This window comes from Apodemus sylvaticus, chromosome 5 (assembly GCF_947179515.1).
Source record: "Apodemus sylvaticus chromosome 5, mApoSyl1.1, whole genome shotgun sequence".
Taxonomy (NCBI): Eukaryota; Metazoa; Chordata; class Mammalia; order Rodentia; family Muridae; genus Apodemus; species Apodemus sylvaticus.
In genome coordinates, this window is record NC_067476.1 from 122,661,793 (window position 1) to 122,675,147 (window position 13,355).

The following is a 13,355-nucleotide window of genomic DNA, read 5'->3' on the forward strand; positions in this document are numbered from 1 at the left end:
AAAATGCAGAAGGAAGCTCACCTCCATCTTTGCAGGTTGTGATGTTTTACCTTTGGGGGTCCTTATCATTCAAGATGCTTTAGCAGTGAGTAACAGTTCTGAGAATCTCTCTTTGTCTGGGCTTAATGGCTTGTATTTATTCATCAATTGTTTGATTTTATTTTCTCAAGATAAAACGCTTCAACAAGTTGGAGAGCCCTTCCTAGTCTCACAGCCCCAACCCTTTGCTATACTGCTCCCTGGAATAACAATGCCTTAACTGGTCCTTGGCCACCTGCTCCTTCTCCTGAAGCAAGCAGGATTGCCAGTAATATTGTGGGCACTAGCTGTAAACCCCACCCTGAGACTCTAATTTTACAGGGGCCTGAGAGTAATTATTCTAACACATTCCCAGGTAATGCTGATGCTGCTTTTTAAAATATCTGGATTAAAGTGATAGCTTGAAGTTACCAGTTTTCTGGGAGATTAAGAAAACTGTGGGCTAGGACATGGACATGGTAGAGTCTGACTAATCCTAGGATTCCAGAGACTGAGAAAGGAGAGCTATAAATTCAAGGTGACCCTGAAACTATGTACAGCAAGATACTATATCATGCAGGTAAAGCTATTTCAGTTACCTTAAGGTTAGATAAAATATTAAAATAAAAATTAGTAAAGCACAGATATTGCTATCTACATATATAAATACATGTTACCATTCATACTTTATATATGTGTGTATGTATACAGTCACACATTTGTATGTGCTAATAGATGTAAATGTATAAGTAGGTAAAATACACATGTATACCCTTTCAACATCAGAAAGCTCTGCCAACTCCTGCTGTTCTACTAGAGCTGTTCTTCCAGACACTAGCTGAATGCTGAATGGGGCATAGACGGAGGCAATAGCCACTAGTTTCTTCCATAGTGTTTTTCTTGTCCATTTAGAAGAGGACATGCCATCACTTGAAGGCAAATGACTATGGTTCCTGGACTTGGAATTATCACACAAGGCAGGGCCAAGTCAGGAACAGGACCAAAAAGACTTTGTCTTATCTCTATAAGAGCTACTCATCCCCCACATTTTGGGAACCAAATTCTGTTCCACAGATGACAGGATGAGTCGACCATATCCACACCTATCAGGCTTTAAACCCTTGTGTCTTAGTTAGGGTCTTATTGCTGTGAAGAGACACCATGACTGAGGCAACTTTTATAAGGGACAGCATTTAATTGGGGCTGGCTTAGAGGTTCAGAGGTTCAGTCCATTATTATCAAGGCAGGAAGCAGGGCAGCTGGAGAAGGAGCTGAGAATTCTACATCTTGTTCCTAAGGCAAACATGAGGAAAGTGGCTTCTAGGCAACTAGGAGAAGGGTCTCAAAGCCCACCTCCACGGTGACACACCTACTCCAACAAGGCCACACCTCCTAATAGTGCCATTCCCTGGGCCAACCATATTCAAACTATCACACCTGATCTGTTCATTCCTTCCTTCAATCGGTAACTCATTAACCTATCTCTCTGCCTATTCAAAAATCCATTTATTCATGCAGAGGGCTTTTAATGAGGACCAATTATGCATCAGACTCCTAGCCTAGTTCCAAGTGTACAACATTACAAAAGAAATCTAATATCTGCCTTAAGGAACTGATATTTGGATTGACAGAGAGTATCACAAATAGGACATCCCCTAAAATATTAGCTTATTGTAAAAATATCTTCAAAGGGAACAAGCAGAAAGAATAGAGGAAATCACTGAGAGATTAAAAGGGCCACTGATTGTAAGAGGTGATATTGCTAAAGTTTCTTCCCAATGGGAAGATATAAGCAATGTCTACCTCTCCTGCTAAGATCCTAATGATAAAACAAGGAATAACTCCACCATAGTTCACTAAAGGAAACCAATGAGTTTATTGGGCTTCTGTCCAGAGCTTAGGTGAAGGATTACTTATAGGTATATGGATACCTTGCTCCAACAGCAAGTTCCCGGATAGCCTTCACCCAGCAGAAATAAGAGCTTCTCTGTTGCTTTATAAATAAACTTCCTCCTCTCTTAGTTGCTGCTGACCAATACACTGTAGCCCTTCCCCAGGGCCACATGCAGTTTAAGCAGCTCTATACAACAGGTGGGAGCAAGCAGCTGGATACCCAGGTGAGGGTCTCACACGACCCTCTGCATGAGTGACTGTAAACAACCAACAAGTGTAGCCAGGTTAAGCCTTTCACAAGAAAGCATAGCTGAACTCCACAAGATTGCTTGACTCAGAGGAGAGAAATTCACAACAGGTAACAGGTGATCAGGGAAATCCGTTCACTCCTAAAGTGACATTTAGAAAAAGGAGAGGAGTGTAGTCTGGACCAGATGGCAACAAAGAAGTTGTGTAAAAGGACCTGTAGACAGTACAGATGAATGGACTTGAAGAAGTTACTGTGGCTAATACAACTCACCCTTTGTACAGCTCACTTTGTCTTTCAATCACTGTGTCTTTTTGGCTACAGATTACAACAAAGTGAAAAGAAGCTCTGAGAATGTAAATAAATGCAACAAAAGAATCTAAGTGTAAGGAAGAGCTAGAATGAACAAGAGGGACTCATCTGGCAGCAAATCAAGGAAGGTTTCTCAGAGAAGGAAACACTTAAGCAAGGTTGTTCAAAAACACATAGCAATTTCCTGCCGCTAACAAAAGGAGCATGGCACAGAGGCATCTACCAGCATCTAAGCCTCTGTATGAGTTACAAAAAGGTGTAGTAATGTCCCTTCCTTCAGTCTCAACCTCAACCCATGATTGTCCTTTCCACAGACTCCTCCCTGCCTTGTATGCCTTATACAACATAAATGGAAACCCAGATGAAACCACAGAGTGCTATCCTGCATCTCAAGCTTTCATTTCCAGTTTATTCCACAAGCTAGACATCTGTTCACTCACTATACAGTGAAAGTAGGAATTAAGAAGTTAGTGCTACATTTAGTGTGGAAAAGGATATCAGTTCCTAATTGTTAAAAGAATTTCTCATTTTAATTACTTTATTATTCATTGACAGATTCATTCTTATGTATAATGAATTTTAGTCCATCTTGACCTCTATTACCCTGTCTCATTCCTCCTCCTCCTCCTCCTCCTCCTCCTCCTCCTCCTCCTCCTCCTCCTCCTCCTCCTTCTGAACCCCTTCTTCTTCCAAGTTCCATCCTGCTTTCACACTGTGTAAGTATGTCTGGGTCTGTCCCACTGAATTTAAGCATGGTTTCTCTTCCTGAATAAGTTTGAGCGGGTTGTTTACTGGACCATGTACAAATGATTGTGATGTACAACCCCCTGGAGAAAGAAACACTTTTCTTCCCATGATGAAATGTTGATGGACCCAGTCTTGCGCAGGTCTCGTGCAGGTGACCACAGATATAGTGAATGCATGTGCCTACCCTCCATGTTATAAAGACACTGCTTCATAGCAATCCTCCCCCAACTTCTAGCTCTTAGAACCTGAGATGTCCCTGAGTTCTGATAGGCAGTGTAGTGGTCCAGCAGCCACAGGTGAACTGGGTTTACCTGAAAGGGAGGCTGGAATTAAGGTGGGGGGGGGGGTGAGAGAAGAATGAAGCCAAGACAAAAATTCTGATCAAGACTCAAAGTTTAATTTTCAGTTCTGGGTTTATATACGTAAAGACACATCCTTAGTTTCAGCGAGTGCTTGTTTCAAAACAAGCTCAGCAGGCAGTCTTGTTTCTGAGGAATACCATGGATGTGGTAAACTGGAGACTCCCACCTGGTAGGAAGATCCCCCCCGGGTGGGCTAGGCAACTGTGGCAAACAAGGTCTGACTAGCCTGATCAAGGCTGAGGAAAGGGTGCAAGGCAGTTTGATATAGATATGCCTAGTCACTTATCCTCTGTACTTTGACTAGTCTTTGGATTAACCACTGTCCGTGAGGCAGTGGAGTAGAGCAAGCATCCGATGGGGTGGGAACTGTACTGATCTGTAGATTCTCTGCCTATGACCCTCTGAGCCACATGTTATTGGGCAGGTTTACAGTACCAGGCATGAGGTTTGTCCTATGGAAGAGACCTTAAATCCCATCAAAAAGCAGTTGGTTACTCCCGTTCTATTCATGCCATCATTGTACCAATGGATATATCTTTCCAGGCTGGTCACTAATGTAACTTTCAGGATTCACAGATGAGTAAAAACACTGTCAATAACTTTTCTCCCTCAGCAATCTGCATAGAACTTTCCAGAACCATAAAAGCTAGCCCTCCGGGAGGAAGCTCAATTAAGTGTCTTCGGCAATAGGGTCTTATACTCAAGTTCTGGTGGACAGCCAAGAGCAATAGCAGTAGCCTATACAGTTTTATGGATCCATGGGAACACCACTGACCCCTTCATAGTTCAGATGTTTTAGTGAGATTACATAATAAAGGAAAAAAAGACTATGTTGTGATTTACTCATAGAAAACTGTGGAGGACCAAGAGCCAGCAAAGGAAACAGGAAAAGAGCACTAGGATATACACCTGGAACTCTGCATTGGAACTCTGATTCACCTACCTCCCTCTTCTCATCATAGGCTGCTAACCTCTGACCCATCCCTTTCTCTTCTTTCTAACAGTTTTTTGGCACTGTAATCATTGGAAAGGGTATTTGTTCTTCACCAACATCAGCTTTCTTCTCATGTCTTCACCTGGCCTCTATTAATGCATTTATCTGCAAATGGCTGGTCAGGCTTAACACATTGAAACCCCTTTTGACCCTTGAGAAAATGTACAAATTTAATCGGAGGCTGAGCTTCAACTTCTCATAGGTGCAGTGGAGGGGGTGACAATCATGCCCATTTGATAGGGAGCTTTGAGAGGCAGTTGATTACGAATAATGCTTAAAAAGTATTAGGACAAGGCTGGTCTAGAAATTTATTTTTAAGGGAGAAGATAGAAGTTTGGTTGATACTGGGAAGAAGGTAGCTGATTCGTAGGAGAAATCACTGACAGGAAGAACCAGTTTAAGACGAACACCAGGAAGATAAATGAAATTAGAGGAAGAAAAGACGTCCATTTCTCCTCAAACTGCTACCCATTTTATGGGTGGGCCCCAAGAAAACAATGTTTCCAATGTGAAGCCACTTATTTATTTATTACTTTTACAGTGTTGGAGATCAAACCCTTTGTGCCTTGCACTTGCTAGGCAAGTGTTTCTAGTGGTGACATCCCTAGTAGCTGCTCTTCTGTTTTCAAATATTGTATTTACCTGTATCCTTTCTTATTCAGAAAACAAACAAGAATTGAAACTGAACTTTTTTAAGAATTATATTTGACCTTGCCATGTGCCATTTCTCTCTGGTTCCTTTCCTGGTTTCTTCTGTGGTCTCTGTACTTATATACATACTGTTCATAATTAATTTACAGACACACACACACACAGATAGAAAGAGAGAGACAGAGAAATAGACAGCAAAAATCATAAGTGTTGCCCACTGAATTTTCACGAAGTGAGCACTTCTATCTCCTGGATCAAGTAACAGAGCATAGCTGTATTCCATGAGCCTCCCAAGGCTTCCTTCTCTTTGCTAGCTCCCCAAGGCTGCCACAATCCTGACTTCTAAGACTATTGGTTAGCTTTGCCTGCCTTTGAACTTTATATAAATAGAATCTTAAGTCATATGTTCTTTTGTACTTGACTTCCTTTGTTCTCAATGTGTTTGTGAAATTTGTCTGTTATTAGATGTGGTTATAATTTGTTCATTCTCACTTCTGTATAGTTATTTATCCTATAATTTAGGTATACATTTTACTTATACCTTCAACTACTAGTGACTGATGGGTCACTGACATTTTTACAATTCAGCCAATGTGTTTAGTGGGTCTTAAGAAAAATGTGATAGCCCCACCTGTTAATATCCAATGTGATCCATATTTAGGACCCATTGCCCCATTTGTCCCTGGAGTAGCTCTCTTGATGTTTGAATGAAGTACTATGTGACATTTTGCTTCTGCCTCTTGTGTGTGGATTGTTCACCATCTGTTTTGTTTCCTCTTCATTGTATGTTCGGCTCTTGTTGACTGAATCTAATGATTCAGTCCTATGATTTTCCCTATGAAGTTGTCAGACTGCACCAATCAGAGGACATTGGGCTACACTAGCATTTACATAAGAGTTTCTCTAAAAAAGAGAGGCCTGGATTTCCCAGTACCAAACAAAATGGGGGGACTGAGTTGAGGATTTAAATTATAGTTTGCTATACTAGGATTGTCTTCTTAGTGCTGTTACTCTAGATAGGGGAGAATGGCGAGTTTAGAAATAGCTTTAGACTTTCTTATTCTAGGTAATTCCTCCAGGGATAAAATTAGGAGGGCTTTGGGGACTGGTTTTTAGCAATGGACTTCTCAGCCTCTACATTTATAGAATTTGAGTTCTCACACTTAACTCAAATGGAAGATTATGTTAACACACAGAGTGGAATATTTGAATAATGCTTTATCTACCCAATTTCTAGTATTCTCCAGGTTCTCCTATTTTTTTTCTCTAGATCTACTTTGTATCTTTCTCTGCTCAAATTCTGGGCATATATTCTCTATGCATTCAATCAACTAAGCATTGCAACAGCCTCTTGCTCTGACTTCAGGTTGGCTGTGGTCAGTGTTAAACATGGCAGGCATAAGGAGAGACTATTTGGTAAACCTCATATATCCCCCCATACCCACACACATAGCTCTATATTTTCCTTATAGCAATGGTGACCTCTCCCTTTCTTTACATCTTCAGAGCTGTTGTATAAGATCTTCATTGACCATGAGATAACTGGTGGATTCTGGCCACTTTGCCTGGAAATGTATAAACTGTTCTTTTATTGAGTTTTCTTCAGTTCCCAAGCTTAAGAGTAGCACCAGTTTTTCTGCTCATACTTAGACTGATGTATCCTAATATGATAATGTTGATACGTGTGTGATAGTTAATCTTTAATTTCATCTTGATTGAATTAAAAAAAAAACTAAACAATTTAAAAATACCTTCAAGTGTTCCTGTGAAAATCAGAGACTGCTAGACCCTGAGAGCAATGACCTAATAATGAGTGGGTTACTTAATCCCTTGAGGGATTCATGGTATGATAGTGGTATTGAGTGGTCAGAAACGCAGAAGATAGAGCCTGGTTGAATGAAGTAGGTAAATTGTGGTGGTGGATGGGGAGGTGTCTTTGGGAGTCTATCTTCTTTTGATAATCTCCTGCACCCCACTTCTCTATTCTTGGGCTGCTTTAACATTCCTTTGTCACCATGACAGACTGAGACTTTGAAACAGTGAGCCAAAAGAAATCACTCCTCTTAACTAGATTCTCTTAACTATTTGATGACAATGATAAGCAAAGTGACAAACACAACTAGGAAGAGCAGTAAACAGATAAATACCTTCCCTGCTGCACCCCACTCTCCACAGTCAGCAAAGGATACGCAGTTCTCTTTCTTAAACCTCATCTAGCAGAAGGAGTTGAGATGGGAGATTTCTCTTATGTAAGAATAAAACCAAGAAATGCTTTATGTCTCCAGATCAGAGCGGGAATATGTATGATAACAGGGAGGTTGAAAGTAAGTTTTGCCCTTGGTGGCAGGCATTCTGTCTTTTGAGAAGACATGACGAGGGAATTCTTTTTCACACGCCATAGTTCTCCTTGTTTCAGCTTGTTAGTGCCTTAGGCCAGCATCTAGACACACTGGATATGATTAAAGAACATAGTAAACACTATGACAGAGTCATTAGCTGGATATGGCAGTGCACACTGTGGTATGTGTTGTAGGGGTCCTCCTGTGGTTCCATGTCCTCCATTTCCTCCCTCTCGGAGTGCCCAGCTGCTGCTGCACACTGGGCTGGAAAGATGAATATGTGGGGACTTCTCTGAGAGCTTTAGTGAAATAGCTCAATCAGACAATCTTAGCTTGTGTACATACCTTTATTTGGGGTGGGCTTGTATGCAGGGGGTGAGCAAGGGATTATATATATATATATATATATATATATATATATATATACTTGGAGAGAGTGGGAAGGGGTTCTTCATGGGGTGAAATATCATTGGCTAGCATAGTACTGGGAATGCCTCATTCATATGGAGAGGCATTCCAGGAATCCCAGGTATTTGCTAGGCGGGTTCTTATCAGAAAAGAGGAAGTTGAACTTATAGATTTGCCAAGGCCTATATGACCTTCCTGGGGGGGGGGGTTGGGGTCCCCAGACAAGGTCAGAGAAGGGGAAGTCCTGCTGATAGAATGAGTCCTCCATTTTTCCACCCAGGTTAGAGGAGCTATCCAGATATGGTAGACTGTGACCTTAATTAGCAGGGTTCCCCACAGCACACTTTTAATCCTAGCATGCTGGAGGCAGAGACAGGCAGATCTCTTTAAGTTCTAGGCTGACCTCCTCTACATAGCAAGTTTCAGGCCAGCCAGAAATAGGATACATACTAAAAGTTAAAGCCTGTCTCCAAAAAAAAAAAAAAATTGGGGGAGTCACTAGATAGTCATTTGTAAAGAGTCTGAGTCTGGATAATTTACCTTTGTTAAACTAAAACTATCCCACCTTTACCTTTCATGATTTCCTACTTTCTACCTTGCATTCTCTAGTGAATAAACATTTTTAAATTTTCTCTCCAGAACTTCTTAAGACAAAAAAAAAATCTGTCTATAAACAATTTGCATATATTTAAAGACACAATTCTTCTACTGATAAAAAAAAAATCTCGAAAGTTTAAAGTTCACAGCATTTAAAGACCAGATTATAAAACAAGTTGGGAAAATAATTAAGTACATTTTTAGATATAAACAAAACTGATTAACACACTAGACAGCCATAAAGTCATAAGTCTTGAGTGTTTCTACTGAACCAAAACCATTTAAATTTCTATAGGAGGAGAATATCTAAGTAAGCTTGTAACATTTAATCTATCATTGGGTTCAATAACATCTCAAAGATACAGTCTCCCAGAGAATTAAATATCTTATATTATGCCTAAGTAAGAACTGATAAATTAGCTCTCCTCTTATGCTTCATTTCCAAGTTTGGATAACTTTCCTTAGCAATCCATGTGTGATCTGAACTGTCACAGTCCAGCACAATGCCTTGTACATTATAGAAGATGGGAGAAGTGTTGGGTGGGAAAACTCATGAATTTAGATTACCTAAGCTTTTTTACCTGCAGGGACCAGACTGTTTCCATAGAGACCATAAATTTAGTCAGATCTGTCTGGTGGGATGGGGAGCAAGTCCTGGTGGCCTACAGCTTTCTCCTCACCCCAGACCACATTTGGTCTCTGACAGCTCTGTAATTAGTTTTTGTTTCCTGGCATGGCTGGCATAGATGAGCCAGAGTAGTTTGTGGCAACCATAGAGCTATACAGGTGCATCGCAAAGTGCAAGGAAAAATGGTGAGGCTCAGCTCTGACTCTTTGAAAGGCTGGCTGTGAAGCTGTTAACAAAAGTTCTTATGAATGAAGTAGATGGAGGGATTTTCAATAGCTTTCACCCACCTTGAGTTAATATAAGAAAGAAGACAGTGAGTGTTCTAGTCACTGAAGGCAGCATCTGCACTTGATGCACTTATAGCCATTGGGCTTTTATTTTATCATACTACTTATCGATTTGATGCTTTGGGAATTTTTGATAGGCTTTAAAAATAAAACGCATTGTCCTAGGTTTCTATGTTATTCTAGAGATACCCACAGCCCCATCTAGTTGTCCCTTGTAATACTCTCTCCCTCTGTCCTCCCTCACCCTCTCCCCAACCCAATCCCCTCCTTCTATCCACTCTCCTCCATGTCTAATCTATTTCCCCTTCTGAGCGATATTCACACATTCCCCCCTTAGGCCCTCCTTGTTACTTTGTTTCTTTGGGTCTGTGAATTGTAGCATGGTTATTCTTTACTTTATGAAGAATATCCACTTATAAGAGTACATACCATGTTTGTCCTTTTGGATCTGGGCTCCCTCACTCAGGATGATCTTTTCTGGTTCCATTCCTTTGCCTGAAAATCTCATGATGTCATTGTTTTTAATGGCTAAATAATACTCCATTGTGTAAATACAGAGTTCTCTGCACATATGAACAGTAGCACAGCTGGGTCTTCATGTAGGACTCCTAAAGCGGGAGTAGGGTCTGGCTTTCACTAAATTGCCTGCTTTTGGATCCCTTTCCCCTAATGGGGCTGCATTGGCTGGGTAATAGAAGATGTGCCTAATCTTACTGCAACTTGATATGCCAAGGCTGGTTGATATCCATGAGAGGGAGGAGTGGTGGATTGAAGAGAGCGGGAGGGACAGGTAGGAGAGGAGGGAGGAGAAACTTCCATTGAGATGTAAATAAATAACTTAATAAAAGAAAATAAAGCACATTAAAGCAATAAGGAGCATGTACTACTGTTGTAAAGGACCTGAGTTGAGTTCCCAGCATCTGTATCAAGTGTCCCACAAGCACCTATATATAACTCCATCTCCAGGAGGATCTAGTGTCTATGGCATCCACAGGCACCTCTACTTGTATATACTACACGTACACACACACACACACACACACACACACACAACACCTCAACTCACTCATTCACAAACACATAATTTAAAAATAACAAACATTTTTAAATGTTTAAAAACCATGTTGCTATGACATGATTTCTCCAGACAACTGTGTCATAAGGATTCCAACCAAAGGACATCAAAACTGATGGACTGAGAGCTCTTCTGGAATTCTTATTCTACTTCACAAGACCATCCCACAAAACAAACAAGCAAACAAAAACTGTAACGGTGAGCTCTTTCTGTGTAACAAGCTACTATGAATTTGTTAACTTAAAAAAAACCACAAGAGCAATTTTTTATGATCCTCTTAATCTCAGCTGGGCTGTCTCAACTAGTCTTGGGAGAGCCTGGGTCTCCAGGGGAGGATTGCCATTAGCAAACTGATCAACATGGACTATAATGGTCCTTTCCCTACGTGACTCCAGTTTCAGCAGGTTAGTCCTGGCTTCTTGGCACACTCCAAAGAACAACTCAAACAGGTAATACTAAAGTACAAGTTCCTAGATGTTTCTGCTTGCTGTTGTCCCTAAGTGGCAGGGCCAAATTCACAATCAGTTGCATGGTCAAGTTCAAAGATTATACACAGAGTGCACCTGCTCAGGGCAGGGTTATTTGGAAAAATGTGTAAACATCTTTAAAACCATCCACATAGATGCAAACCACTGTAGTTTACCCAAACTTACAGTAAGGCCAGGTCTGGCCTGGGATTACAGGCCTTATTCTGAATCCAACACATCCGCAATACTGTGAGCACCTTTCTAAACTTCCAAGGTTAGGGTACCATTCATCTTAAGTACCATTTGTAGGAACTTAGAATAGAGAGATTTTTGAAAGTAAAGAGCATTTACCTTAGATTTTGAGAAGACTCCACCATCTTCCTTGGTACAGTAATTGGGCAGGACCAGCCCAGCCTCAGGCTTGAGCCTCTGAACGAACATTCTCTGTGATGTGGTTTACCTTCTGGGATTTCCCTACCAAAAGCAGAATCCCAGCTTTAGCCTAGGTCTTTCTACCCTTCATTCTGTATGGGAGATACTGACTCGCTGCCTGAGCCTTCTTGACCTACTGGACCCCGTCTCCTGGTCAAAGCAAGATTTAGATAGTTGGTACCTGCTGTCCTGGTTTACTTTTCTATTTCTGTGATAAACGCTGAGACCAAAAGCAATTTGGCAAAGAAAGGGTTTGTTACATCTTACACTTCACAGTTCCTCCTTTAGGGAAGCCTGGACAGGAGCTTGACGCAGGAGACTGCAGGAAGGAATGGAATCAGAGTCCATGGAGAAGTGTTACTTAATGTCTTACTTCCCCTGGCTAGCCCAGGTACCTTTCTTACACATACCAGACCCATCTGCCCAGGGATAGTGCCATGTGTTTAGCCTTCCTATATAAATTAACAGTCAAGAAAATGCCTACACAGATATGCCCACAAGTCAACCTGTTAGAGGCAATTTCTCAATTGAGATTCTTTTTCCCAGGTGACTATGGTTTGTGTCAATCACTATGGAAAACATGGTCACACTAATTAATGCCTCTTTGAGCTGGATCCTAGAGAACAAGTCTAGATCAGTGTTTCTGAACCTGTGAGTCAAGACCCCTTTGGGGTTGACTGACACCATTAAAATTACAGATATTTACATTATGATTCATAACAGTAGCAGCAAAAATACAGTTGTGAAATAGCAATATATAATAATTTATGGTTAGGGGGTACCCAAAACATGAGGAACTATATTTAATGACCAGCATTAGGAAGGTTGAGAACCACCAGTCTAGATAATCACTGGTTTCTTTTTAAATATTTTTTTGAGAACTTAATATACGAATACTGTATTCCCATGTGTCTGCCTCCTCCCCAACTCCTACAGTGTCCTCCACACACATGTCCTCTCAATATCATGGCCTCTTCCTCTTTGCCATTGTTGAGAGATTGGGGGGGGGGGGGAGAAAGAATCTACCAAGTCCATTTAGTGTTATTCATGTGCACATGTGTTTGAGATTGATGATTGGATAACTAGTCTGCAAACTCATCCCTGAAGAAGACTGATTTTTTTCCCTCTCTCGCCAGCCATTGATTGCTTATAGCTCTTTATCTAGGGGTGTAGCTTGTAAGAAGATTTCTCCTATCCATGTGGGCATGCCAAGGGGTGGTGTCATGATGCGTGTCTTGTTCTGGCAACCATATTGTTGAGAAGTTATGAATGTAGATTCCCTGTCACATCCAGACACTATCTAGCAGCAAGCATTCTGGTCCTCTGGCTCTTACAATCTTTCCACATCTTAAGTGGGTGTGACCAAAATGCACAAAATCACTCTGTCTTCTTTCCCAGCAATAGAGAAACTACCATTTAAAACAACTACCATCCATACTCTGTAACATTAAGTCCGATTGCAACTTTCAGGAGATGCTGAGCTCCAGAATGACCATAGAACAGTGACTGAAGCCCCCTGGTGGCCAGCCCAGGCCTATCCACTATACTCCTTGGCTAATTAGAGCTGGCCTCAAATTTGAGTAACCAAGGACACAGCCTCATGAGAGCTGGCTTCATTATCTGACCTTTCTGTGCTTGTCTACCTAAGCCTAAGGAGGGCTCTAGAAAATACAAAATTTTTCACCTTATATTTTCACTGATGTTTTATATCATGAGTAAAGATTCTTTTTTGTAAAAACTGGCTTCCCAGCCTTGTAATTATGCCCTATATGTTATCTTAGAGTTGAAAGGGTAGTTTCAGTTCATTTTTTAACTAACAGAACATAAAAAAGAAGCAGGTCCTGGAAAAATTACCCTTCTGTTTTCGGTGCCAGCAGTGGAGAAAACACAACTTGAAA

At 41.0% G+C, this 13,355-nt stretch overlaps 1 protein-coding gene across 1 annotated transcript in view; it reads left to right on the forward strand.

Annotated features, from left to right (window-relative positions):
• The window catches only part of Ism1 (isthmin 1), an 81,062-nt gene that overhangs the window by 29,834 nt on the left and 37,873 nt on the right, over nucleotides 1-13,355 (forward strand). The gene's annotated exons all lie outside the window — the stretch shown is intronic.